This window comes from Cydia splendana, chromosome 25, assembly GCF_910591565.1.
Source record: "Cydia splendana chromosome 25, ilCydSple1.2, whole genome shotgun sequence".
NCBI lineage: Eukaryota > Metazoa > Arthropoda > Insecta > Lepidoptera > Tortricidae > Cydia > Cydia splendana.
The window spans coordinates 6528295-6555687 of NC_085984.1; the positions used below are offsets into that span (position 1 = coordinate 6528295).

Consider the following 27393-nt stretch of genomic DNA (forward strand, 5'->3'; position numbering starts at 1 on the left):
TGGAACAAATCGTTCGACAGTCGTATTTTATCCCACACGTTCGACTAACGCCCACGCGATTGGCCGGTACCAGCGCTATGACCATCATTTTTCTTACCTTCATTACGTACTTAGACCCCTGACGAACCGCCATACTGGTACAAATGACCCAGTAAAATGTGTCACTGTCTCCCGGTCTAATATTGTTGCATCATCTTTCTTCCTGTTACATCAGAGATTTTTTCCTATCATGATTCATGAATCAATGATATTATATTTCTTTCGGTTACAGGGACTACTACGGATAACAAATATGAAAAAATGTTCTGTACTTGAATTCAAAAAAAAAATTAAAATAAATGTTTTCATTTTATTTTACAATTACCTACTACTTTATTAGAGGCTGGGGAGTAAGGGTTTGCTTTACTTGTAGAACTAACTATTAGCGCTTTAAAAAAAACTGATACCTGACACTTACAAACCTGGACTTCCTTGGGCTCATTCTACCAAGAATCGTCAGTATTCACCATCCTAGCATAAAAAGATATCCTAAAATGTCGGTTCCATCACGTCAGGTTTTAGTATCAAAAATGTTTCCCAGCCTGCGTGACGTAGCGGAAACTAAAACTTCTATAGAAATATTTGGGACATAGTTTTTATATTAGCATCAGGATTCAACAAGAATAAGCTAGTGATTCTGAGTTGGAAGAACCCAAAAAGATCATATTATGTGAAAATCAGGTATTGAATATTGTTTTAGAAAACGTTGATAAAGTAATTTATTGATAATACTGAATATCTGGAAGAAGCGCTGGTGGCCTAGCGGAAAGAGCGTGCGATTTGCAATCCGGAGGTTGTGGGTTCTAACCCCGGCTCGTACCAATGATTTTGCGGAACCTTTGTACGAAATATCATTTGATACCTTCGAGCAACACCGGCTTCCGACACATCGGAAGGGAGGGGCCCAAGCGATATCACACCGTACAAATCTTTCTGCCATTTTTCGCGGGGGGAAAAGGTGCACACAGTCGCACTTCTCACACACTTACATACAATATCCAATCTGTAATGACGACACAAATACATAGAAAATGACACACGTCAAAGACAAATCTTGCAAACCTCGATCTCTTTTTGTGTACGGACGAGTGACAAGTGTCACAACACGCACACTAACACATTTTCGTTGAAGTATGTTATTGTATTCTGAGAGATGAGAAGTCGGATTTGTCGCTCGACCGATCCGCAATTTGTACTGAGCGAGCAAAATCGATAAATCCAACAATTACATGAGACTAAAATATAATAATTGTGTTTGAATGTAATTAAACGTATGATATGTAAAAAAAATATTACATGTGAAATGTAACACTTTCTTTTTGTAAATTTGATGTCCTCGACCTCTTTTTATAACAAAAAAACCGAGCAAATAGGCATTTTTGTGCAGCAGTGTTCACGCGCGCGTCTGGACTCGGTCTAGTGAAAAATCCAAGTGCAACTAGTTTTATTACCCGCGCTAGATTAGATTGACGCGCTAATCTTGTACCTCGGCAGAGGGGAAATAGTGCGAATGCCGCCTCCCTTCCGTGTTGCTCGAAGTTTGATACCTATTTACCAGTCGCTTTTCGGTGAAAGAAAACAATGTGAGGAAACCGGACTAATCCCAATAAGGCCTAGTTTACTCTCTGGGTTGGAAGGTCAGGGCAGTCGCTTTCGTAAAAACTAGTGCCCACGCCAATTCTGAGATTAGTTGCCAAGCGGACCCCACGCGAGGAAGAAGAGATTGAATATCTGGGAGACCGACCAAAGCTCAGAAAACATATAAAACTCAAAAATGCGCGTTTTTTCACAGATCAGACTTCAGACCTAGCTAAGAGATCAAAACCCTTACAGCAAATTTCATCGAAATCGTTAGAGCCGTTTCCGATATCACCCAAATATATATATAATAATTGCTCGTTTAAAGGTAAGATAACACAAAAAGGACAAAAATAAACAACTAGAATAATTTCTTTTTGTTTATTTTTGTCCTTTTTGTGTTATCTACTCGCACCAGTCTTGAACCCCAATCCTCTTGCACGTATTTCCACGAACATACGAAACGCTATTGCAGCATACTTACGTTGTGTGAAATTGTCTACTACAAGGATCACGGAAACACTGTTCGCATGTGTGAGTAATAGTAGGAAAAAGCGTGACAGCAACACTCCGTCGACTTTAAAGGGTGGTTTTTGCACAATGAAGTATTCAATGTTTATTTTAATAGTTCAATATTTCCTTAAAGAGTACGCTATTCATACTTTTAAGTATACAAATACCAAGACCATTTCACAAAAAAATAAAACCTGAAATTTCGCGAAAGTGGCGCCATCTAGCGAGGGTTAAGTTTTGAGTAACCTAGTCGAACCACCTTAACACCTTTTGCAGTATATTACTGAATTTCGGGATGTACCGCTAACACTAAAAGTTTTACCTGAAATTCTGAAACATATCCCAACTCCTGCTACTAATATGGGAACCTAGTTACTAAGTTACTGTTCGTCAAAACAACGTTAACGTATACGTAACGTTGACGTTAATGGATCTGTCAAACACGGCAACATTCCCCGTTTTGACAGCTGACAGAATATCGAGAAACGTTAGATTTGGGTTGCGAGTATACAGTATGTATCAGAACGAAAGGTCAAGAACCCATTAATGTTTAGATCATACTGAGCAACTTTTACTATGGGACCAACCCCGTAATCGCGAAAAAAAGAATTGACTCTCCCATAGGAAATTTCAACAAAATGTATGAAGCATCCAATATTTTTTCCGCGTTTTCGGGGTTGGTCCCATAGTAAAAGTTGCTCAGTATGACCTATACATTAATGGGTCTCTTTCTTGGCCTTTCGTTCTGATACATACCTACGGTATAGGTAAAATACCCTTTTAAGTTTCAAGAGACAGATAAAGGATAAAGGTTGCCAATCTCCTAAGGTGTAGCAATATTTTTATTTAGTTTACAGAACATATGGTCCTACTTTCCCGTACTAGGGCGGGAAAGAGTACTTTCCGTGCGTATGTCAAAAGTTTAAAGGGCCATATGTATTGTAGTGTAAAACGTTTTACGATACACGTGCGAATATGTAATTCGCAACTCGATTTAAAACGCTCCCTTCGATCGGGTTTTAATTTATCGCCACTCGTTTCGAATTTCCTCTTTTCCGCACTTGTATCGTAAATAACTATTCCGCATCTAACCTAAGTATTTAAATACATTTTTTCTGCCCCCTGGCCGGAAAGCGTCAAATTTCTACACGCTGCGAATTAAGTTGCCACTTTCCGGCTCCGTCGAACAGAAAAATAGTATAAACACCTGGGCCAGTAAATAAGAAAGCGTCAGATCACATGTAATTGTCAGCCGAGGCGAAGCCGAGGTCGACAAACATGTTAGTAGTATACCTACTGTTAGTGCAGAGTTGCAGATCAAACTTTATCAGTAAAAATTTTGTAACTTTCAACTAGTGAATGTATATTAAATATATTAAAAACGGGTCACTCACGTATTTTAAGTCGAAAAACGCTCGAAATGTTTGTGTCTCACGGAAGTTTTGTTATTAAAATAGTGAATGTATATTGATTAGATTGCAATTAAATTATATTAGAATTAAAATGCAATTGATGCACAATTATAATTTATAATATAAAATACTGTTAATAACAGTATCTGATCCGCATATGAGATGTCCTAGGACTAAAATATTAAGTACATTTTATAAACATATATTATCTGATAACGATTTAATTAAATTTTCGTTATAATTAGTTCAATGTGTGAATAATGGCATTAATTAACAAGCAATTAATAGGCTTAAAATGGTGCTGTATTTAACCTGGTTACTGTACGTAAATTACATCTAGGCCAGTACCGTCTTTACCATAAGGGCACACGAGGCCCGTGCCCAGGGCCCCCATCCTCAGGGGGCCCCGAAGGACAGACAGTAACAGTATATTTGATTACCCATAATAAATAGAAGATCATTGTAGAAAAATGTTAGTTTAATTAGCTTTCTTTACTTTCCAAAAGGGCCCCAAATGTGCCCAAGACATAATAAAACAAGCTAGCTTCAAGCCGATAGTTCGCCTTTGTACCTACTGCCTATCCTGTGCCATCAATTTGTTTTGTACCATAAAAAGTTTATACATACATACATACATACATACATAATTGGCAGGAAACGGCGCTGGATCGGGAAAAGCGGTGTGTTCTTGTCTCGAAGGCCATCAAGATCCTCTTTGGGTCGCTGAGCCTTATTAGTTAGACCAAGAAAAGTCTGCAGCGATTTTGATAGCCCACGCAGTGCAAGTGTTATTTATACGTCATAATTTCACAGAAGTCTGACGTTTAAAATAACACTTGCACTGCGTGGGCTATAAATTTTCTTGGTCTAACTCTAATTACTTATAATAAAAACGAGTTTCGTTAACCGACTTCAATGTTTGCGTGTGTATACCTATGTATAGGCATAATGTTTGTCGTAGTGTGCGTGATCGCGCTATCACTCTTGCGTTGAGCGATAGAGAGGCAAATAATTAAATTTCGTTTTTCGCGGTAACTAGAAATAACTCTATTCGTAGGAAAGATCTCACGATAGGACAAACCTCTTACAAAGGTGTAGAGAAATTCAAATATCTTGGATGTATCGTCACTGACAGCAATCGGAGGGAAGAGGAGATCCAAACCCGAATTCAGAACGCTCTGCGGTGCACAGCTGCTCTTCACAAAGTGTTGGTGTCCAGGCTAATGACCAGAAACACGAAACTCCGTATATACAAGACCATAATCAGACCGATCTTGATGTATGGATGCGAAGCCTGGACCCTAACACAAAAAGAGGAATACGCGCTGCTGGTGGCTGAACGGAGGATCTACCGGAAGATACTGGGACCCACTCGCGGAGAAGATGGCTAGTGGAGGATACGCAGGAACCAGGAAATCGAAGATCTGGTGGCCGAGCCCAACATAGTAGGAGAAACGAAAGCCTCAAGACTCCGATGGCTCGGGCACGTGGTCCGTATGGGTGAAGATCGAGCAGTTTGGAGAGCGTACTCAGGCCGTCCGGATGGTCGACGACCGGTTGGGCGTCCTAGGTATCGCTGGAGCGATGAGGTCGTGAAAGATCTAAACGAGCTCGGTGCCGTCGATTGGACAGAAACGGCGCTAGACAGAGAAGCATGGCGTTCCTTAGTGTCAGAGGCCAAGATCCACTTCGGGTCGCTGTGCCACGGCAGTAAGTAAGTTTTCGCGGTAGGCCTTTAGATATCGGATTGGACAATGTGAAAACGCTCATGTATCTCAAATAAACGGACATACGTTGGAGGGTCTGCCATCTTGTGACCCGAATCGGAAACATATGTGCACATGTACATTGCCAAAGCAAGTGCTACCATCTACCGTTCTCGTCGGTAGGTATTAAGTACGTATCCTTGTGCATAATAGGTTCTGCCATCTTGTGGGCTACATCTAGGGCATGCTCCCGGGAATTCCCGAGAATGATTTTTCCCGAGAATTCCCGGGAATAGGCACTTTCATTCAGCACCGGAACTGGAGATAAAAATCCCGGGAAATCTCGAAATTTCGGGAAATTTATAAACGTTATGCTATGTCGATTTATCGATTACGTTATCTATACGAGTAGTTATACTTATTTTATTTATATTTTATTACCACCCCAGCTCGTGAATACTCTGTCGATTGTTCGAAAACTGATGAGAATTCGCATTTTAACCATATGTGTGGCAAAGTAATTTGATGCAATTTTTGAGTCGTTTATTATATCCTCACATTAATGTGCCCTCCTTGTAAAACAAACAACTAAAATCATTTCTTATTTGCTGATTCTTAGAAAACATTGAAACATCTGAATTTGAATATTGGCATTTATTATAGATAGGTTGAAGGCAAGGTTGCGTTTTGGCACCAACGCTCTTTGGAATTTTCTTTTCGGCTCTCCTCAGAGCAGCTTTTGATCAGTGGGATGTCGGAGTGCATTTGTATACAAGAAAGGATGGGAAGCTAGTCACCATTACCTTCCTAAAATCAACTAGGAAGCGATACGATGTGTTAGCCCGGGAACTGCTGTATGCTGATGATGCTGCACTTGTCGCCAACTCAGAAAAAGAACTGCAAGACCTGATTAACAGGTTTAGCCATGCATGCCAATCTTTTTCAATGAGCGTGAGCAAGAAAACTGTTATAATGGTTTACCACCAGCAATCACCCTCGATCAAGTAACGCTTCAATCTGTCGATAATTTCTGTTACCTCGGATCCGCTTCAGAAACGTGGACCACCTACTCCAAGCAAGAGCGTCGTCTAAACGCATTTCATGCGTTGTCTCCGAACCATATTAGGAGTAACCTGGAAGGATCGGGTAGGTAACTAATGAAGCTGTTCTTTCAAAGACCATATGCAACAGCATAACGGCTATGCTGAAACAGAGACGACTCCGTTGGCTGGAACACGTTCATAGAATGGACCCTGATAGATTGCCATGTGAAGTCATGCTCGGACAGATTGCCGAAGCTAAGAGACCGGTTGGTCGACCCGTACTCCGTTTCAAGGATTCCTGTAAACGCGACATGAATGGCTTCGGCATTCCAGCTAACTGTTGGGAGGAACGCGCGGAGATGAGACCGGAGTGGCGTCGTAACCTGCGGGAAGGCATGGCAAAGCATGACGAGCTGTGGTTGGACCAACTTAAGCAGAAACCAAATCGCAGAGCTGCTGGACCACCCCAGGAGTCAAGACACGTCTGTGATCGATGCGGCAAGAAATGCCAATTGGCCATTGGTCTATACAGTCATCGCAGTCGATGTAGGCTGTAGGCTACCTCCTCAAAATACCTTCTTTAGTCGCTGCAACTATCATCTGCAAAGATCCTGTGGCCAATGATGATATAGATAGGTATTTTTTAATTGAAATATCAACCGTTAAATTTGGTTTAGTTTAAAAATTCACAGATTTCGTGCCTCACACGACTATCGAGCACATTGGAAATGAATCTACGGAATTCGAAAAAATATTGTAGCTGAGCGACGAGAAAGTCTGGATAAGGAAAAAGTTACAAAATAAAACTACAACGTTGAATGATAATTATTTTATTCTTAGACTAACACAAGTATCCTGGACATAACGCATGTGAACAAACAAATTGCAAAATTTCCACACGCGTATCCAAGTTTGAATAATTGTCGCCGTGGCGCATAAGTATAGGTACATATTTCATTTTTCGATTAATAAGCAGGGATATATTAATGTTCAAAGTACAAGAAAATTATTACACGGCAAATCCGTAGTCAACTCGAGAAGTGGTGATCGGCAGCGGCCCATTTGCTGCAAGATATGAAACGACGCGACGAGAGATGACCATAAGAGCGTTTGTCTATGTTGCACCAAACCTGAGTTCCAATAGGTACTACCAGGGTTCAGCATCCGCTATCTTGGGTAATGCTCTACCATGTGCTCTTCATGACGAATCGGGTGTCCAAAACAGCGTGTGCCTATGTTGCACCAAACCTGAGTTCTGCTAGGTGTACCAGGGTTTTTATTTATTTTGTGTTTCTCCCTCTCCCTCTCCCTCTCCCTCTCCCTCTCCCTCTCCCTCTCCCTCTCCCTCTCCCTCTCCCTCTCCCTCTCCCTCTCCCTCTCCCTCTCCCCTCTCCCTCTCCCTCTCCCTCTCCCTCTCCCTCTCCCTCTCCCTCTCCCTCTCCCTCTCCCTCTCCCTCTCCCTCTCCCTCTCCCTCTCCCTCTCCCTCTCCCTCTCCCTCTCCCTCTCCCTCTCCCTCTCCCTCTCCCTCTCCCTCTCCCTCTCCCTCTCCCTCTCCCTCTCCCTCTCCCTCTCCCTCTCCCTCTCCCTCTCCCTCTCCCTCTCCCTCTCCCTCTCCCTCTCCCTCTCCCTCTCCCTCTCCCTCTCCCTCTCCCTCTCCCTCTCCCTCTCCCTCTCCCTCTCCCTCTCCCTCTCCCTCTCCCTCTCCCTCTCCCTCTCCCTCTCCCTCTCCCTCTCCCTCTCCCTCTCCCTCTCCCTCTCCCTCTCCCTCTCCCTCTCCCTCTCCCTCTCCCTCTCCCTCTCCTCCCTCTCCCTCTCCCTCTCCCTCTCCCTCTCCCTCTCCCTCTCCCTCTCCCTCTCCCTCTCCCTCTCCCTCTCCCTCTCCCTCTCCCTCTCCCTCTCCCTCTCCCTCTCCCTCTCCCTCTCCCTCTCCCTCTCCCTCTCCCTCTCCCTCTCCCTCTCCCTCTCCCTCTCCCTCTCCCTCTCCCTCTCCCTCTCCCTCTCCCTCTCCCTCTCCCTCTCCCTCTCCCTCTCCCTCTCCCTCTCCCTCTCCCTCTCCCTCTCCCTCTCCCTCTCCCTCTCCCTCTCCCTCTCCCTCTCCCTCTCCCTCTCCCTCTCCCTCTCCCTCTCCCTCTCCCTCTCCCTCTCCCTCCCCCCTACCCTCCCCCTCCCCCTCCCCCTCCCCCCTCCCCCTCTCCCTCTCCCTCTCCCTCTCCCTCTCCCTCTTTTTTGAAAGCCCACGCAGTGCAAGTGTTATTCTGCCGTCATAATCCCGATAATTTACAACAAACACCGATAACGAACTCTGCGAAACATGAAGTCATAAATGTCCTGTGAAAAATGTCGTTCTGACTTTTTGACTATTTTAAGGTTAGGCTACAGGGCAAACCCTTAACCCGATCGTCTTTGTTTTAGGCTCAAATTGTAGCTGACTAAATTGTCCAGAGCCGTTTTTCTCAAATTTTTGGTATCATTCTTCGTTTCCAAATTATCGAGCACCAAAATCAAAAATTCGGAAAAAATTGAATTTTATTTTCACTATTTCGACCATAACTTTTTTTGTTTTTGACATTCTCGAATAATTATTTTTGCACCTTACAGCTCTCGTGATTATGCGTCTTTTGAGCCTATTTTTTAATATCATATCTTCACAACTTTCCGAGATATAAGGGGATCGCACTTTTTCGTGAAATCGGACCGTATACTGGAGCGAACGAAAAGACATTTCCAATGTCAAAAACGAATAGAAATGTTAATTAATCATTTGATTATAATCATTTCAATCAAAATAAATACTTTTTAAATTTTCCCGAAATTTCCCGATTTCCCGGGATTTCTCGGAACTGGTCCTGACCCGATCCCGGGAAATTTGAAACCTTTCCCGAGACTGATATTGCATGCCCTAGCTACATCGGAAGCATAAACGACACATTTACGCCCGCGCCAAAAATCATACGGCTCCTATGCTGCCCCCTATAGTTGCGCGCGCCTATAGCAGGCGTGACTCACTCCGCGATTTCGTCGCGTCGCTACAAGTACATGCGGCGCACACCAATTTTGGTGTCTAGCAGTAGTAGTTGCCGCGCACCGCTACGGACCGGACGCCTGCTCGCGCTTGCGCCACCTGGCGGTCATATCTGTCGTAATAGACGCGTTATGTTAGAGAGTGAACCTTCTGTACCTAGTACTATTATATATTCTGTGCCTATAGGTAGAACACTGAGTCATTTTATCGTACATCGGTAGGTATTTGCATCACATATGATATGTGACATATCGGCAAAAGGTTATCTTTTAATGTATGTTACATACTTCACAGTTATTCAACTGTTTGTTGTGAGACAGATGTCCTTGATATGAAATGGTAAACAAACTATATATTTTATCTAGAACATATCTAGTGTTACTTCGGCCTGTCAGTTGTTCGGAACTGTCAAAATTTTGTTCTAACTGACAGGCCGATTCCGTCCGGCGGACTGTTAATCAGTGGGCCCCTTTATAGTTCGTTTTTTTTAGCATTAGAAAGAACTTGAAAGAAGGTTAGCGATCTTGACATGTCTTTTAATTGAAAAACGCTTTTTAAAAATCATTAACTATTACTTATGAAAGCAGAAGAATATATGATCGTATTAGATTCATAATTGTTACATATTTGCCGTAACTTATTATTAAATTGTGGTTTTCAATTAAAAGACACATCAAGATTGTTTACCTTATTTATAATGCTAAAAAAAACGAACTATAGTACCCGTAAGGCTCTTCCTTAAATATATGTCAAAGGCTAACACTTGTATTGGGCCTGCCCACGCCTTGCGTGAGCACTCAAGAATCTTTCCGCCCTAGCAACCGTGAGATCTACGACATGCCCCGCCTACTGGCACTTAAGCACTTTTTAGGGTTCCGTACCCAAAGGGTAAAACGGGACCCTATTACTAAGACTTCGCTGTCCGTCCGTCCGTCCGTCCGTCCGTCCGTCCGTCCGTCCGTCCGTCCGTCCGTCTGTCACCAGGCTGTATCTCACGAATCGTGATAGCTAGACAGTTGAAATTTTCACAGATGATGTATTTCTGTTGCCGCTATAACAACAAATACTAAAAACAGAATAAAATAAAGATTTAAATGGGGCTCCCATACAACAAACGTGATTTTTGACCAAAGTTAAGCAACGTCGGGAGTGGTCAGTACTTGGATGGGTGACCGTTTTTTTTTGCTTTTTTTTCGTTTTTTTTTGCATTATGGTACGGAACCCTTCGTGCGCGAGTCCGACTCGCACTTGCCCGGTTTTTTTATATAAACGCAAATATTATAAGCTTAAGATGCTCCTCTGTCCTTAATTACCCCATTTGACGGTAATGTCTTAAGCATTGACATGGATAGGGACTGGCATTACGGGCAATAATAATGAGGCATGACAGGGGCCAGTACAGCGGTGTGACACCGCTACAACGCGATTAGTTGATGAGGTCGCATCACGCGCGCGATTGGTTGATGAGGTCGCATTACGCGCGCTAAGTATTGGTCGCAACTAGTTGCGTTAGACTGCACGATTGGCTGGAATTCGTGAGTGACACCGCTGAACTACCATTTTTATTGCCCGTAAGGCCAGTCCTTAGATATATATACGTCAATGGTCTTAAGTCACAATTTTATCGACATCGATTTTATATGTAGTAAGTTTCACCTTGTCCTCGCACTTTTTGAACGTCATACTAAATTGCACCCATCCAATCAGGGTACAGATATAGTGCATGATTGTTTTCCATCGTATTTTCTCGGAAACGTTCGTATTTGTCACTGATTGAAATAGCAAAACACGTTCGTACGTTTCCGTGATATGAAAAAACTATGGAAATTAATTATGCACTAAGTACATCTGTATTCTGGTGACTTTAGATTAGCAAAGTCAAAGGGCTATAAAGCCCAATAAGTATTTATATATATGTAGGTAGCCCCCCCCCAAGGGATAGGCCCTTGGACCCGACTAAATGGCGCCGGGTGATATGGGTCTCGCAAAATGACACAAGAACGCGCTTTCAAGTGGATCTTATTTCTGCACGTTACAGTCAAGGAATTTGATTCATGTGCCAATTCATTCTCATGTTAAGTATTGTCACTGTGACACTACTCTGACAGGGTGAGTAGTGGCATAGGGGGGCTAGCCAAGCTGACAATAATTGACAGAAAACGCCGATCGAAAATTCAATAATGTGTGGAATCATATGATATTTACCAGTCGCTTTTCGGTGAAGGAATACACCGTGAGGAAACTGGACTAATCCCAGGACCTAGTTTACCCTCAGGGTTGGAAGGTCAGATGGCAGACGCTTTCGTAAAAACTAGTGCTTAACTTCTTCGTAAAAACTAAATTCTCGGGATTAGTTGTCAAGCGGACCCCAGGCTCCCATGAGCGCTGGCTAAATGCCGGGACAACGCGAGGAAGATGATGATGATTGACAATTAGTATGAGTAGGTAGATACCTACAAGAGCACAAAACAAGGTCTTAAGAAGACATGATTTAAATCATGGTGTGGGCACTAATTTATGCCACGTTCAAGATGCGTAAGGAGACAAAAGACTTGAAAAGGCATTCGTAAAGATTTTTTGCTTAATTTGTATTAATTTCAATCAAATTACAAACAGAACCTTCTCATAATCATTACTAATTAATAAAATAAAAAAACCGGTCAAGTGCGAGTCGGCCTCGCGTTCCAAGGGCTCCGTATTATTCAATTTTTAACAATATATTTTTTTATGCGGAACGTGAATAAATTTTATCTTTAAAACCCGTACGGGTCGGATCAAAACTAAGTAATTAAGTCCGACTCACGCTGACTGCACATTTCTAATAGGTTTTCCTGTCATCTATAGGTAAAGAACAATTTTGTGTATTTTTTTTCAAAATATTAGACCCAGTCAGTAGTTTCGGAGATAAAAAGGGGGGGGGGGGGACAGACAGAGAGACAGACGCACGAGTGATCCTATAAGGATTCCGTTTTTTTCTTTTGAGGTACGGAAATCTAAAAAGAAATTCAGTCTAAATAACAGGGTTTTAACGAATCAATAAAATAAGTAAGTGTAACTATTCTAATTTCATAATCAAAATAAATAACACCTCACGCTGGAACAGATGCGAGCACACGTTATCTCCACCAAACAATGAAAATAACCTACGTTAAACAAACTAAAAATATCCAGTTGAACGAGCACAACACTATTTATCTGAAAAAAAAACAAACAGTCAAAAGTATACGTACCGATTCCGAATTCCAAATTCGAATTCACGAAACTGTCACTCACATTGCACTTTTTTTCTTAATTCTCACACCAAAGCAAAGGAAATATAACGATGCCGCTAAGAAAACGCAAACACGCACGGATCGTACTACAAATCAAGCGTTCGGCAGATTTAATGTTTTATTATTAGGTAAGTCACTTACACACATATTTACACAATAACTCTTAAATTTTAAAATTTACTTAATTAAAAGACTATTATGCCTTTAGAAGGCCATTAATAATATTTAAATGGGTAATCGCATGAGGAGATGCGGAAAATTTCAGCCAACGGGAAAATTCGACATCCTCTCTCCACGACTGACCAACCGGCACTGAAATACAGAGCCCTATCGTAACGCTTTCAGCAAATCTATAAAAGAAAGTACACAATATCCCTGTCCTTCTCTCGCTTATGCATCATTAATACATTGATCCCGCTCAGATTAATTATCCTTCGTACTTATAAAAGTAAGAAGGAATTTGCCGAAAAAATGGGCTCGCGTGAATTGGAACGCGCGTTATTTGAAACTTTTTTTTTATTGATAGCGATTGACATTAATTTAGGCGGGAGGCGAAGGCCGGTTTTCAACGTATTAGAAATCATTTTTACACGCTTTTAATTAATTTAACTTCATATATTTTTGTTGTTGATTTATTATTATTGATTTGTATGTGTTGTAATTAGTTGAATCAGTTTTTGTAGTCGGCTTGGGCTGAATCTTGCTATATTCTCGTAGTTTTAGTGACTATCAAGGTTAAAACAATTACGATTCGTTTATGGTAATGAGGTTAAAAATCCACACATTTTAAAAACGCTCCCGTTGTGGAGTCAGCCGGCCTAGCCAAGGTGACAATCGCTATCGCTACGACAACGAAACGCTTTGTGTCTCTCTATCAATCCTCCATATTAGTGCGACAGTGATAGTTGCGTTTCCATCGCTACGGAGCGTAAGCGATTGGCATGTTAGCTACGTGGCCAGCTCCCTGACGAGGTTTTCCCGAGAGGTTCTACAGTATGGGGGTTCTTCAAAAAAGAAGTACAGGTTTTTAAAGGGTGGGTAATGCGCATCTAAGACCTCTGGAACCGCAGGCGTTCATAGGCTACGGTGACTGCTTACCATCAGGCGGGCCGCATGCTCGTTTACCACCGACGTGGTATTAAAAATTAAGAGATGTTAGAAATTTTAATGTCATTATTAAATCGAAATCGACTTTATTATTACGCAATAACATTTTTTTTTTACAAATAAGAACTTTCTTCTGAACAAAAACAGTTTATCTTATTGCTGGCCGTAATTTGCGGTTTTTGAACGCATCATAGAGAGTTTACGACGTTTGTAGATAAATAGTAGTTTGTGTCACAAGGGATCAAAATGATATATTTTCGTCAAGGGCGTGCATTGAATCCTGAATGAAGCGATGGATTCTACAATAGAATCCAGAACGTAGTGAGGGATTCTAAAGTAGAATCCTGAGCGTAATGAGGGATTCAAGAGTTAACGCCCAAGACGAAATAATTTTGATACCGTGTGACACATACTGCTTTTCACATCAACTATGAGGAAAATAAAAAAATCTCAGTGTTGACACTACAGTGTTGCCACTTTTTAATTTCTACTCTTTTTTGCCAGGCTATACATACGATGTTCATAGTTAATTATATCTATATTTTGTACTGGCAATGAAATGTCCTTGAACAGAAAAGTGCCACTTGGATCCCTCCTAGCAGGGAAGAAAAATCCATTTTCTGATTAGGTGATGTGAAAATGTAATTCTGACAGATTGTTTCGTTTACACCTTATAAAACAAAGTCCCCCGTCGCGTCTGTCTGTTTGTGTGTAGAACTGTAGAGGGTGTAGAGTGTGTGCGGAAAGAGAAGAGTCGTGGAATGTATGGGGCCCAATTCTCTTTCCGGACAGACTCTATATTGTATTTACCAGTCGCTTTTCGGTGAAGGAAATCATCGTGAGGAAACCGGACTAATCCCAATAAGGCCTAGTTTCCCCTCTGGGTTGGAAGGGCAGATGGCAGTCGCTTTCGTAAAAACTAGTGCCTACGTCAATTCTTGGGATTAGTTGTCAAGCGGACCCCAGGCTCCCATGAGCCGTGGCAAAATGCCGGGATAACGCGAGGAAGAAGACTCTATATTGTATGTTAGCGATAAACTCAAAAACTACTGAACGGATATTCATGCTGTATTCACCTATCAATAGAGTGATTCTTGAGGAAGGTTTAGGTGTATAATTTGTAAAGGTTTTGCGACCCCGTGCGAAGCCGGGGCGGGTCGCTAGTTACTTTTTAAATGCTTCGTTTGTTCACAGTTTACAGTAAGTTGTGTGTCGGTTATATTAGGGGCCATATGGTTGTTTTTGGGTTAATGGCAGTTTAAAGATGGACGGCGTTTGCGGCAGTTGCGATTTACGACTACATTGTTAGGAGTCTATTGAGCAGGGCTATCGTAAATGCTCTGAAGGGTTTAAACTGGAAACAAAAGTGCGATTTCGAAAACGAGTTTAGAAACATACACTTTAATCACATCTTCTTCTTACTCGCGTTATCCCGGCATTTTGCCACGGCTCATGGGAGCCTGGGGTCAGCTTAACAACTAATCCCACAGGAATTGACGTAGGTACTAGTTTTTACGAAAGCGACTGCCATCTGACCTTCCAACCCAGAGGGCAAACTTGGCCTTATTGGGATTAGTCCGGTTTCCTCACGATGTTTTCCTTAACCGAAAAGCGACTGGTAAATATCAAATGATATTTCGTACATAAGTTTAGAAAAACTCATTGGTACGAACCGGAGCCGAGGCTTGAACCCGACCTCCGTATTGATATTTACCAGATAGCCAGTTTACCCTCTGGGTTGGAAGCTTGATGGAAGGTCAGATGGCAGTCGCTTTCGTAAAAGCTAGTGCCTACGCCAATCCTTGGGATCAGTTGCCAAGCGGACCCCAGGCTCCCAGGAGCCGTGGCAAAATGCCGGGACAACGCGAGGAAGATGATGATAAAAGTCCATAAACACCATAAATCATCGGATTCATCCTGAAGGTCGCGAAGTTGGAATCTCGATACAATGCAAATTTTAATTCGTTTGTGGTGAGCGTTCCGTGTGTTCCGACTGAACATCTAGCGACCTTCACCAAGGAGGAGTTTTGGCCGAAGGCTGTCAAGTTTCGGCGGTTCAGCGGCCGGCTCCCTGACACAGCCGCATGTGTTTATGTATGAGACATTAACGGGTTGGCTTAAAGTAATGAGAATTTTTGTTTTCGGACATAAAAACAAAAAGACAATGGCCATGGATTTCTGGATGTTATATTGAAGAACTATGCAATATCCAACATTAGAACCAAATTCAAGAATGAAGTAATTGGCCTCCCTTGTGTTAGTTTACGTAACATGCTTCTGACCGTTTGTTTTTCACTTTGGACAAACTACCAAGTACTCTCTGACTGATCGTTTTGTACGTTTACACGGTAAAATTTATTTTATTCTATAATATTTTTGCCTACTATCGCAATATACATATCAGGGTATATAATATTTGCCAAAATTCTTCGATTGATTTAAGTCTTGGGGATATTCTAGGGTTGGAAACGTTTAGTCGTTTTTCCGCGAGAGCCTAAAACCAGTTAAAAACGTCATTGCATACATTTTACCAAAATATGATACATAAACAATTTTCTCTAAATATCAATCAGTTGCAGATTTCATGAAAATTTTTAGTCAGCTAGCAATTGTGAATGATGGCATGATATAGATAACAAGCTAATATGCCGAAATAATTAAAATTAACGGCAATAAAACAGTTATGGAATGTGAATAAAACGTTGTCCAAAGCATGACGCAGAGGGTTTGAACACAGTTATGAGAAATCGGATGTGGGAGACGTTATTGTATATATGTATAATGTTTTCTTGTAATTTAAAATATGCTCTTGTTTGTCATTGTAAAATTTCGAAAACCCATAGCTAATGTCTTTTTTTTTATATTTTCGAAAACGAAAATTCTCATTACTTTAAGCCAACCCATTAGTTGCCTGAAATAAAAAATTTCATTTCATTTCATAAATTTTAAGAAACTGTGGGATCAGCAGAGCGCTCAATTCGCCCGCGCTCGCCGAGCGGCCCTAACGACTCTCTAGGGAGCCAATTATCAAGCCATCATGATGGAGTATGCGGTATGTTAATCTTTGCAAATCTAATTTAAATTTTGGCGTTAATTTCACAGCTGGCCGCTGAAAATTTGGGTGAAGAGGCAGTTTTTTTGTCATCCTACTTGCCTAATATATGGATAGATAACTATAAAATAAACATTAAAAAACCGGCCAAGTGAGAGTTGGACTCGCGCACGAAGGGTTCCGTACCATTATCACGAATCAAAAATCACGTTTGTTGTATGGTAGCCCCTCTTAAATATTTATTTTATTCTGTTTTTAGTATTTGTTGTTCTAGCGGCAACAGAAATACATATCTACAATACATATCTCTAGAAATACATATCACAATCTGTGAAAATATCAACTGTCCAGCCATCACGGTTCATCAGATACATCCTGGTAACAGACAGACAGACAGATGGACAGTGGAGTCTTAGTAATAGCGTCCCGTTTTTACCCTTTGGGTACGGAACCCTAAAAAGAACTACCACATCATCATCATTTTGGAAAAGAGCTGATACTATTCAAACTGAAATGACTTCAAATAAAAACATCACTTTTGACACTGATAGATCAGATCCAGATCTAATTCATGTCCTGTTATTATAATCAGAATGCGGAACGCGCAAATGACAGCTGACAGTGCGGCATAAAATAGTAGAAATTAACCCTTTACCAGGCTAAGGGATATATATTTCCCACATACGGCACTTCAGACATTTGTGTTCTATTTTCGATGAGTAAGTCTGACATTCGATTGTCATTTATGAAATGTCAGCCTGGTGAAGGGTTAAATAAAATGGAACTAAAAAATCCCCATTAATAAATTGTTGCCATGTTTAAGCATTTTACGTCAAAAATGTGACAGTTACGTAGGAAGTGGCGCACTCGATAATTTTCTACAATTTCTTGTCGGACTAGAAGAATTCCGTACAGTATTATATACACATATGTGTATATGTGTATGATAACACCCGAGATAAAGAGCTCTCCTCTTTTAAATGAATTAAAAACACTCTAGAGGCGGGATGTAATTAAATTATCAGAATTATAAGATAATTTACAGTATTTTAATTCATATTAAATATAGCAAGAACGGATCACTCACGTATTTTAAGTCGAAAAATGCTCGCCATGTTCTGCGCCGGTCCGTCACCTTCAACGCAAGCTCCTGATGATATTTCTCGGTACGGAGTGAAACATGTAGAGCGTTTATCGACTTAAATACGTGAGTGACCCGTTCGTAATATATTTCATATGTCTGTGTCTCGCGGAAGTTTTGGTATTTTAATTCATTCGTATTTCAGATAAGATTTTGATCTATGGGCTAAGACAATGTATCATCTTGTTCCGGGAAGTAAAGATGACTAGAACTTTTCTGGATTTAAACAAATTATGTCATCTAAAATACTCTGAACTTTTGGGTAACAAAAGACAAATACATAGTAGGAACTTGAATAGGTATTTGTATTACCCATACAGACTTTATTATGCATTATAGGTAATATTAGGTAATATTATATTACCGGCCGATAAGAACTTGTACAATTTAATCTCTGTATTTGGCCTTTTCTCTTGCACTTAAGCTGTTTTTATTATTGCATATTACCGATGATTTTGATTCAGGATAGTTGTTGTACTGTGCCAAATAAATATATTGTGCAATTATACGGGCAGGCTAATGTTGAACGAACGAGAAGCGGAAGTGAATGGGAAGAGTGAGTGAATCAAAATAATGGAGTATAATCGACGAAAAGACAGCACACAATTTATGGTGAGTATAATGGAGAGGACTTAAAAATACTCTCTTCTTCCTCCCGTTATCCCGGCATTTTTGCCACGGCTCATGGGAGCCTGGGGTCCGCTTGCGACTAATCCCATGATTTGACGTAGGCACTAATTTTTACGAAAGCGATTACCATCTGACCTTCCAACCCATAGGGGAAACTTGGCCATATTGGGATTAGTCCGGTTTCCTCACGATGTTTTCCGTCACCGAAATGAAACTGGTAAATATCAAATGATATTTCGTACATAAATTCCGAAAATCACATTGGTACGAGCCGGGGTTTGAACCCGCGACCTCCGGATTGAAAGTCGCACGCTCTTACCGCTAGGCCACCAGCGCTCTTGCGTTGCGACAGCAATAAAAAAAAATAAAAATAAAAATTTATTACTTAGATAAATGCTACATTTCTAAATAAATAAAAAATATTAATCCTGATGAAACTATCACACTGGCGATTTGCGAGCGCAATGAGTTCGCGGCGAGCGCGCAACGTATTGTCAAAGAATCCCAGTATCTTAGTAGGTACGCCGCGAACTCGTCGCACGCTCGCGGCGAACTCGCTCGCAAATCGCCAGTGTGATAGGACCCGAAATGGCATTCAGGCTTGGAGCTTGTACACGTTTGCCAAGTCTCGGCAAGCGTGTTGTAAATGAAGCATTATAATGCGGAGTCAGTTTATAGTAATCTATGCCACATAGTTATATTGTATGCAAGGGGTTAGGTATGTGTTAGATCCGCCTGCAGCAAAGATAAACACGGTTAGATGGTTAAACGTGGAATTTTGTATGCAAACTGGGTTAAATAGTTTACCTTACTATGTTGTTCACTAAGCTTAGAGAGCATTGGCTTAAGGGTGGTATTCCAACCTGTCTGTAATGTGTATTTGCGTCTCACATTATGCTTAGTGAAAGAGTGAGACGCAATGCACATTGGACCAAGAAATTGGACAGATGGAATACTACCCTAAGTCAAACGAACTAAGCCGCTGCCATACAATCGAAGTTACATACATCACTGGCTCAGTGACGCAAAGAGGATCTAGGCCTCTGACACAAGAGAGCGCCACTCTGCCCTATTCTGCGCCACTCACGCCAGTTGGGTATTCCGAGGGCGGACAGGTATTTTGGGCTTCATCACACCAGCGGTATCTGGGACGCCCAGACGGACGTTTTCCGCCCGGGTGCCCCACATACACTCTTCTCACAGCACGATCCACCCCCATCCTCTCCAGGGGCCCATTTCTCGAATTATATTATATTAGACTAATATTATTAGTCCACGAACTGTCCAATCGTATGGGTTGTCAAGAGAACACACTAATAATATAATACTAATATTGTACTACTATTGTATTGTATTGTACTGTTGTATTGACTCCGTATCAAACAGCGCCTTTCGACTCTCGTAAAGACCCGCATACTCAGTTTCTTCGGTCACGTCTCGAGGCGAAACAACGACTCCATAGAGCGTCTAGTGGTGCAGGGTAGAGCAAACGGAACAAGACAGCGTAAAAGCCCACCTATGCGATGGACTGATCAAATTAAATCTGCCATGGAAAGACCCCTGAACGCATTTGCCAGAATGACCTCCAACCGCTGAGAATGGTGAGAAATCGTCAAGCAACATCTGTGCCTGATGTCAGCAGTTGACCACGACACTTCGCAAAGAGTATAACGACTAAGAAGAAGAGGAAGAAGAAGAAGAATATTGTTCGAGAAATGGGCCCCAGGTGACCAAGCCAGCGGAGTCGTATGGCTTTGATCTCGCTAATTATATTGGGCATCGCAACCAGCTCCTCCAGCTCCCTATTTTTCCTTCGCCTCCAAGTTCCATCTTCCTCTCTGATATGCCCCAGAATCTTGCGCCAGATTTTCCTCTCCGCCACTAAGGGCTTGTGCACAAATCACGCGAGGTTCGATAGGGGGAGGGGGATCACGAAAAAATCACGATAGATCACGTTGGGGGAAGGGGGTGTAAGGAGACCTCACGTGTAATTTTTCTACAGTGAACGAAACTAAGAAAAAAACCTACCACATGACTCACGTGAGTAGATACTTTTTTCTCGGTTTCGTTAAACATACTTACCTAAATCTTCACTCTGCACTTCAAAATAGAAAAATAAACAAGATTCTATATATATACAATAATACTATTTGTCTTAAAATTAGGTCGAATTAAAAAATATCAAATAAAATACACGTTAGTTTGTGTGGGGGAGGGGGGTAGCCAAAAACCTCACCAAATATTACCTCGGGCGAGGGGGGGTCAAAAAGTAGCCGAAAACACCTCGCGTGGTTTGTGCACAACCCCTAAGAGCTTGCTCTCTTCTTTCTGAGTCAAGCTCTCATTCGAAGTTAAGCTCTCTTTATAAAATGAGTTGCTAGAAATTGTAATACAAATATTATTAAATTGTACAACGGGACTTAATCGCGTATTTATTAAGATTTACCTCCGACGTTTCGAGGACGTAATAAAATTAAAGATAGGAGGAGGATGTAGGTAAATCTTAAAACTTAACCTTAGAGTAGTCGCGCTCCTCCGTGTAACGCGACTGCTCGCGTAGGGAGCATTTTGCCGCCCATCATTAACATGATTTTTTGTTTAATATAATAACTAAATCACCTTGTAATCATTTTTATGGGATAATATAAATCAAATACTGTTAGGAAAGGTAACTTTTGTTACAATTTAATACTTAATAGTACATTAAAAAATAGTCTTCAAATTTTAGGGAAAAATTTTCGAGTTTTAACAAGGCCTTTGCCTTAGCGTACATATAAAAAAGAAATATTGATATTTTTCATAAAAATTAAACGTTTTGATTATCTTCTATATACATTTTAGCTAGACAGTCCTGGTACATGGGTATACAATTTACGTTGCACAGTAACTTTGCACTTATATTGTGCTCTTTGTAGGCCTTCTATTTTCCTTGGACGGATATAGTGTACATAATGTATCTTCTCCACCTGAGGGTATATTCTGGTGTTCAGATGACACAAAACCAGAGACTTGGTTCCCCAATTGTTTCTGTAAAGTATTTACGGTAGATCTTTTGATTATATGTGGTATGAACATAGCTCGAGGAATTTCTTTCAAAAAGGTTCGTCATAATAAATAACATGTGCTTAGTAATTTCAGGAAAAAGTAATAAATGAATATTAATTAAATAACATTATCTATTTGGATATCACGGGCCTATAATCCCGGCTTTTTGATAGGCTTGCGTGGGGACACAGATCCAACACGTAGAGGCCCCTTGGAGAGCTTTTATGTCATGTAGAACGCCTGCTGGAACCCGTTCTCAGGTGCTACAATAGACACCCATGAACCGGTCTCAGCAGGCATTGGGACTATTGTAGAAAAAGAGAACAGTATACCGGTCTATGGATTGAAGTTTGGGTGGACTATGAGACTGGGTTATTACAAAGACGTACGGACACCTGCCATAACAATGTTCACGCAAGTTATCGAGGCAGGTGGTGACTTGCCGCGCACTAGATGGGCCCCTGAAACTGCCGTACATTATCTATTATTTTTACATTGTTAATATCGAAACAATATTAAACTTAATAAAAACTATTAATATTCTGACTTAAGAAAAAACAGGGACCCCAAATTTTAGTTACGTGAGTAGTCGCGCGGTGAGCAATTTGCCGCCAAACGCGACACAGCGGCAGCAACATTTGCTTCCTGCCTCCTGCAGTCAACCACGCACGAAATTTCTCCAAATTTGGAAAATAGAGAGGCAAAGAACGGGGGGGCAGCTACTAGAACGCATGGCCTTGACAAACGAACCGTTTTCAAGTAATCACAGTTTTTTCGCCGAGGGCGGCAAAATGCTCATAGCGCGAGCACTCTAGGGTTAAATTCGCGATTAAGTCCCGTTGGAGGTACAATAGTATTATATGATCTGTGGTACAGAACAGTTTCTAAAGTTAGACCAAGAAAAGTCTGCAACGATTATGACAGCCCTCGCAGTGCAAGTGTTATTTTAAACGTCAAACTTCTATGACATTAACTCTAACTCTATCTGCTTGGATCTGCCTGTTATATGATGTATATCGGTTTGTAAGTTTTTTTTGCAAAACGCAAGCCTGAAAAAGTTTTCCGACGAAATACAGTATGAATATTCAAAAGGCATCGTGTCCACGCGTGGCAGGTTTCCGTCTATTCACAAAAGACTTTTGTATTGGTCAGTAAGCTCGCGTCCATACCTCGTATTTTAAGGTAAATCTAGAGTATCTAGAATTCTAGATGATAAACCTCACTTATGAAAAAGAAGTCACGGCAAGGCAAATAAAATAGAATAGAATAGAATAGAATATAATTAATTTATTCGTAAGCACAAACAATCGGTACAATACATTACATTATATAAAAGAAAACATAAAATAAGATTAAAGTGCCACGAAATGGTACTGGTATGGTAATGGTAATGGTAATGGTAATGGTAATGGTAATGGTAATGGTAATGGTAATGGTAATGGTAATGGTAATGGTAATGGTAATGGTAATGGTAATGGTAATGGTAATGGTAATGGTAATGGTAATGGTAATGGTAATGGTAATGGTAATGGTAATGGTAATGGTAATGGTAATGGTAATGGTAATGGTAATGGTAATGGTAATGGTAATGGTAATGGTAATGGTAATGGTAATGGTAATGGTAATGGTAATGGTAATGGTAATGGTAATGGTAATGGTAATGGTAATGGTAATGGTAATGGTAATGGTAATGGTAATGGTAATGGTAATGGTAATGGTAATGGTAATGGTAATGGTAATGGTAATGGTAATGGTAATGGTAATGGTAATGGTAATGGTAATGGTAATGGTAATGGTAATGGTAATGGTAATGGTAATGGTAATGGTAATGGTAATGGTAATGGTAATGGTAATGGTAATGGTAATGGTAATGGTAATGGTAATGGTAATGGTAATGGTAATGGTAATGGTAATGGTAATGGTAATGGTAATGGTAATGGTAATGGTAATGGTAATGGTAATGGTAATGGTAATGGTAATGGTAATGGTAATGGGTCATTCCACCGTTTCGGGTGTTACACTTGAACTCTTAAAATAAGGTTTTATTCGATATTGTAACAGGAACTAGGAGGTTATGACTATTGATTCATCTACTACTTTGATAATATTTTCTTTTCCTGTACACACATAATTAAAGTATAAGAGCAATAACGAGAGAATCACTAAAAAGTAGCTGTTTCGGGCGTTACGGGAATTGGCCTATACCTTCTGACCATCAGTACCAAAATGCATAATTTAGCGAATTTTGTCAAGTAACCTCCAGTTTTATTTATGTCAAGTAATAATAGTTAGTATAGTCTACTGAAACACCGAAGTAACACTTAGTATCACTTTTCAATTAATTTTAATAAAATAAATTACCTGTTTCGGGTGTTACTCATGGTTCGTTTCGGGTGTTACGAGTACGAAATTAAGACGGATTTATACGAAATTATGGCTCATTTTATTGAAATTATTGTCTTTTTAATAAATTCGATTAAAAACATAAGTAATAAATGCTGAATTATTATAAAATACATTAATCTTAACAATAAAAACTGTTTCTCGAAAATATCATAATTATTTTTCTTTCGATGCGAATATTACCGAAAATATTCACTTAATCAAAAAATGGTCGATGGTGACACCTATTCATTTTGAAAGATCTATCCAACGACACCCCACGTCACAGGATTAAAGTCGCAAAAAAATTAAAAATATTTTGTACAGGAGCAAACCGAAAAAAAATTTTTTTTGTAATTTTTGTGTTACTACTTTGTCGCCATGATTGATTTATGTATCCATGACAAATTGCAGCTTTCTAGCACTAACCATCACGGAGAAAAGCCGGGGACGGACAGGCGGACGATCAACACGTTTCGGGTGTTACACAACTTCAAACTTTAAAACATACGACTAAAGCAGACGCTAAAACAACAACTATTACACATTTGTATAGGTTCACATCATAGCCTTTCTTTGGCAAAACATGTTTGGCTATAGTTAATTACGGGAAAAGTTACACATACTTTTATCTCTTTTTCGTTTCGGGTGTTACTTTGAGACCACAGTCTAGAATACTCTTCTAAAAACCGATTAATCCATGCTTTTTAATATTTTTAAAGACAAATTATAAAATTACGATATTTTACCTGAAATAACTGCGGGAAATTTGTAACAGTTTACAGTTACTTTCTTTTAATTAGTCTTGCCAATTTCGCTGTATAAAATTAGTTTTACGCCTATCATTTAAACGTTGCGATCAAGTACATGAAAAACATGTAAAAATTGCTTTTTTTTTCGGTTTTTTTTTCTGACATGAAGGTTTGGTATGTTTTCTATGGAAATAGGTTAGTGTTGACTTCTTAAACTAATTTTCATTTTTGAACCCTTGGTAGCGTTTATTATGGAATGACCCTAATGGTAATGGTAATGGTAATGGTAATGGTAATGGTAATGGTAATGGTAATGGTAATGGTAATGGTAATGGTAATGGTAATGGTAATGGTATGGTGGTATAGGTAGGTTAAAAGCAAATTGGATGGCTAATAACCGCAAAACACTTCCGGCGCGATTCGGGAAATGAATTAGAGATTCACTAGATATGAAATAGTAAAGATATGTGACGATCCACGGCAAAAGGTACCTTATGGCGGCTGGCGCTTACGCTATTATTAACGCCGCTCCAATATTCAGCCAGGGCAATGGTACCTTTTGCCGTGGAACGTCACATATCTTTACTATTTCATATCTAGTGAGTCTCTAATTCATTTCCCGAATCGCGCCGTTCGTCTCTATCTGCCTCTCTGTCGCTCGAATAAGCAAGAACAATTAAATAGCGAGGGTCTACCGCGAATAACGAAATTGGCGGTGGTAGACCCCCTGACCAGAAAACTGACCCTCTATACCTACTCTATGGCACTCTTTGTGAATGACTCCATACCGTTATTTTAGGAGATTGCCCTCCGCTGATTTGCCGTCCCCCTGGAAATCAGCGGAAGCGAACGTTGCAAAACCGATCGACCTGAGCCGCACGCTACGATTTAAGTAATGTATTGTTTTGGAAGGATACCCTTAAGATATGACAATCATGTAATTCATGTATCTAAAAGGCGGACAACAAAAATTTTAAAAATATAGTTGGTTAAGCAAGTTTTGTCAGTAGAAAAAGGCGGCAAATTAAAAAAATGTAGGCGCGAAGGGTTATCGTCCCATAAAAAACTTGAATTTCGCGCCTTTTTCTACTGATATTATCTAAAGGGCTGGCCACACCTTCACCAAGCTTGCGGCTTAAGCCCGCTCCACACTCGTGCGCGAATCGCGGCGCGAAGCCGCGAACGAGAGTGTGGAGTCGATTTCGCAGATCAGCGATATCGACTCCTCACTCGTGTTCGCGGCTTCGCGTCGCGATTCGCGCACGAGTGTGGAGTCGATTTCGCAGATCAGCGATATCGACTCCTCACTCGTGTTCGCGGCTTCGCGTCGCGATTCGCGCACGAGTGTGGAGCGGGCTTTAGATGAATTGATTGGTTTCCAATCGTGTAAACCAGGGGTCTCCAAACTTTTTTACCTGAGGGCCATATTGCGCCTCAGAAACTTCGCGCGCGCCACCGTCTGGGGGGTGCGTGTCTGGTTGCTGCTGTTAGGGCTGAACCCCTGGAGCCTGGCTTCAGTGGGCTGGACAATTTGGGTGTCGCCGGATTGGAACGCGTCGCGGGCCGGATTTGGCCCGCGGGCCGGAGTTAGGAGACCCCTGGTGTAAACGTTGTTATAATATAACACTTCGCCGCGACCAAGTCCAGTCCAGTCCAGAGTGTTCTTACTGGACAGTCGGAAACTTGGTTTGCTAACGTGTGCTGTGTGCCCAACCAGTGGGGAGACACTCCTGACTTCGGTCGAACTCGGCTCCGCTTGGCTCAGCATTGCTCCGAGCAATTATTAGGGTTGGCACCACTTGACTTCCTTTTGCGTGCACGACCACAGATAAGATAATCACTCGAATTTTGACAACCCTAAATAGCCGAGAGGGATAGTGCCATATATTAGAAAGGGATAGCATGATTCGACCCTGAACCGCTGTCAAACTTCGGGTTTGTAGGAAGTGTCCTTTCTGTACGGTAGTACTATTATTTCTTCTGTGGCCCAACCATGAATAAACATAACTTTGTTTAAGTTTCAATGAGTACGTAAATAGAAACGCATAAGTCACTTTGACATTTATGACATATTTTTGTGCTACCAGTACAAAACATTTCCTCTGTTTTCAAGTTTTATTTATCAGTAAAATAACATAATTTGTCAAAGAACTGTCTCATTTCAATCATAGACAGAGAGAATCATACTCTATCTTTGTCTTACACTAGTACTAGCACCCAAAAGAAAAGGATGAGTATAGTTTTCCTAGTTCTTACTGACTGACAAATTGGTTTGACCAACTATGACGCGGCCACGTTTATAATATTTGTTTTTATTTAACTATCTGCTAGTACTTTTTTAACTTCTATGCGTAGTAAAATGTTATATAGATGGTCAAGCAAATCTTGTCAGTAGAAAAGGCGCGAAATTCAAATTTTCAATGAGACGATATCCCGTCGTGCCTACATTTTTCAAATTTGCCGCCATTTTCTACTGACAAGATCTGCTTGATAGTAATGTTTCGAGGGATTCTGTGGTTTTTATTATAGTAACATTCGCTGAAACGTCACTGTCAGTGGTAATGTCACTGTCATGTCACATTTTAGCGCTAACTTGCGTTGCCGGGAGGCGGTAATATTGCACGTTATATTGATTAAAGTTATAGTAATTTTATAACTTTATTTCACGAAATACATCAAATGTGTTCAGATAGTTCGC

General features: G+C 40.8%; 1 protein-coding gene across 1 annotated transcript in view; it reads right to left on the reverse strand.

Annotated features, from left to right (window-relative positions):
• The window catches only part of LOC134802858 (diacylglycerol kinase 1), a 227034-nt gene extending 213841 nt beyond the window's left edge, over nucleotides 1-13193 (reverse strand). Inside the window, exon 1 of the mRNA XM_063775594.1 lies at nucleotides 12545-13193. The gene's annotated coding sequence lies outside the window, so the exon portion shown is untranslated. The remainder of the gene's footprint in view (nucleotides 1-12544) is intronic.
• Between the last annotated feature and the right edge of the window lie 14200 nt (nucleotides 13194-27393).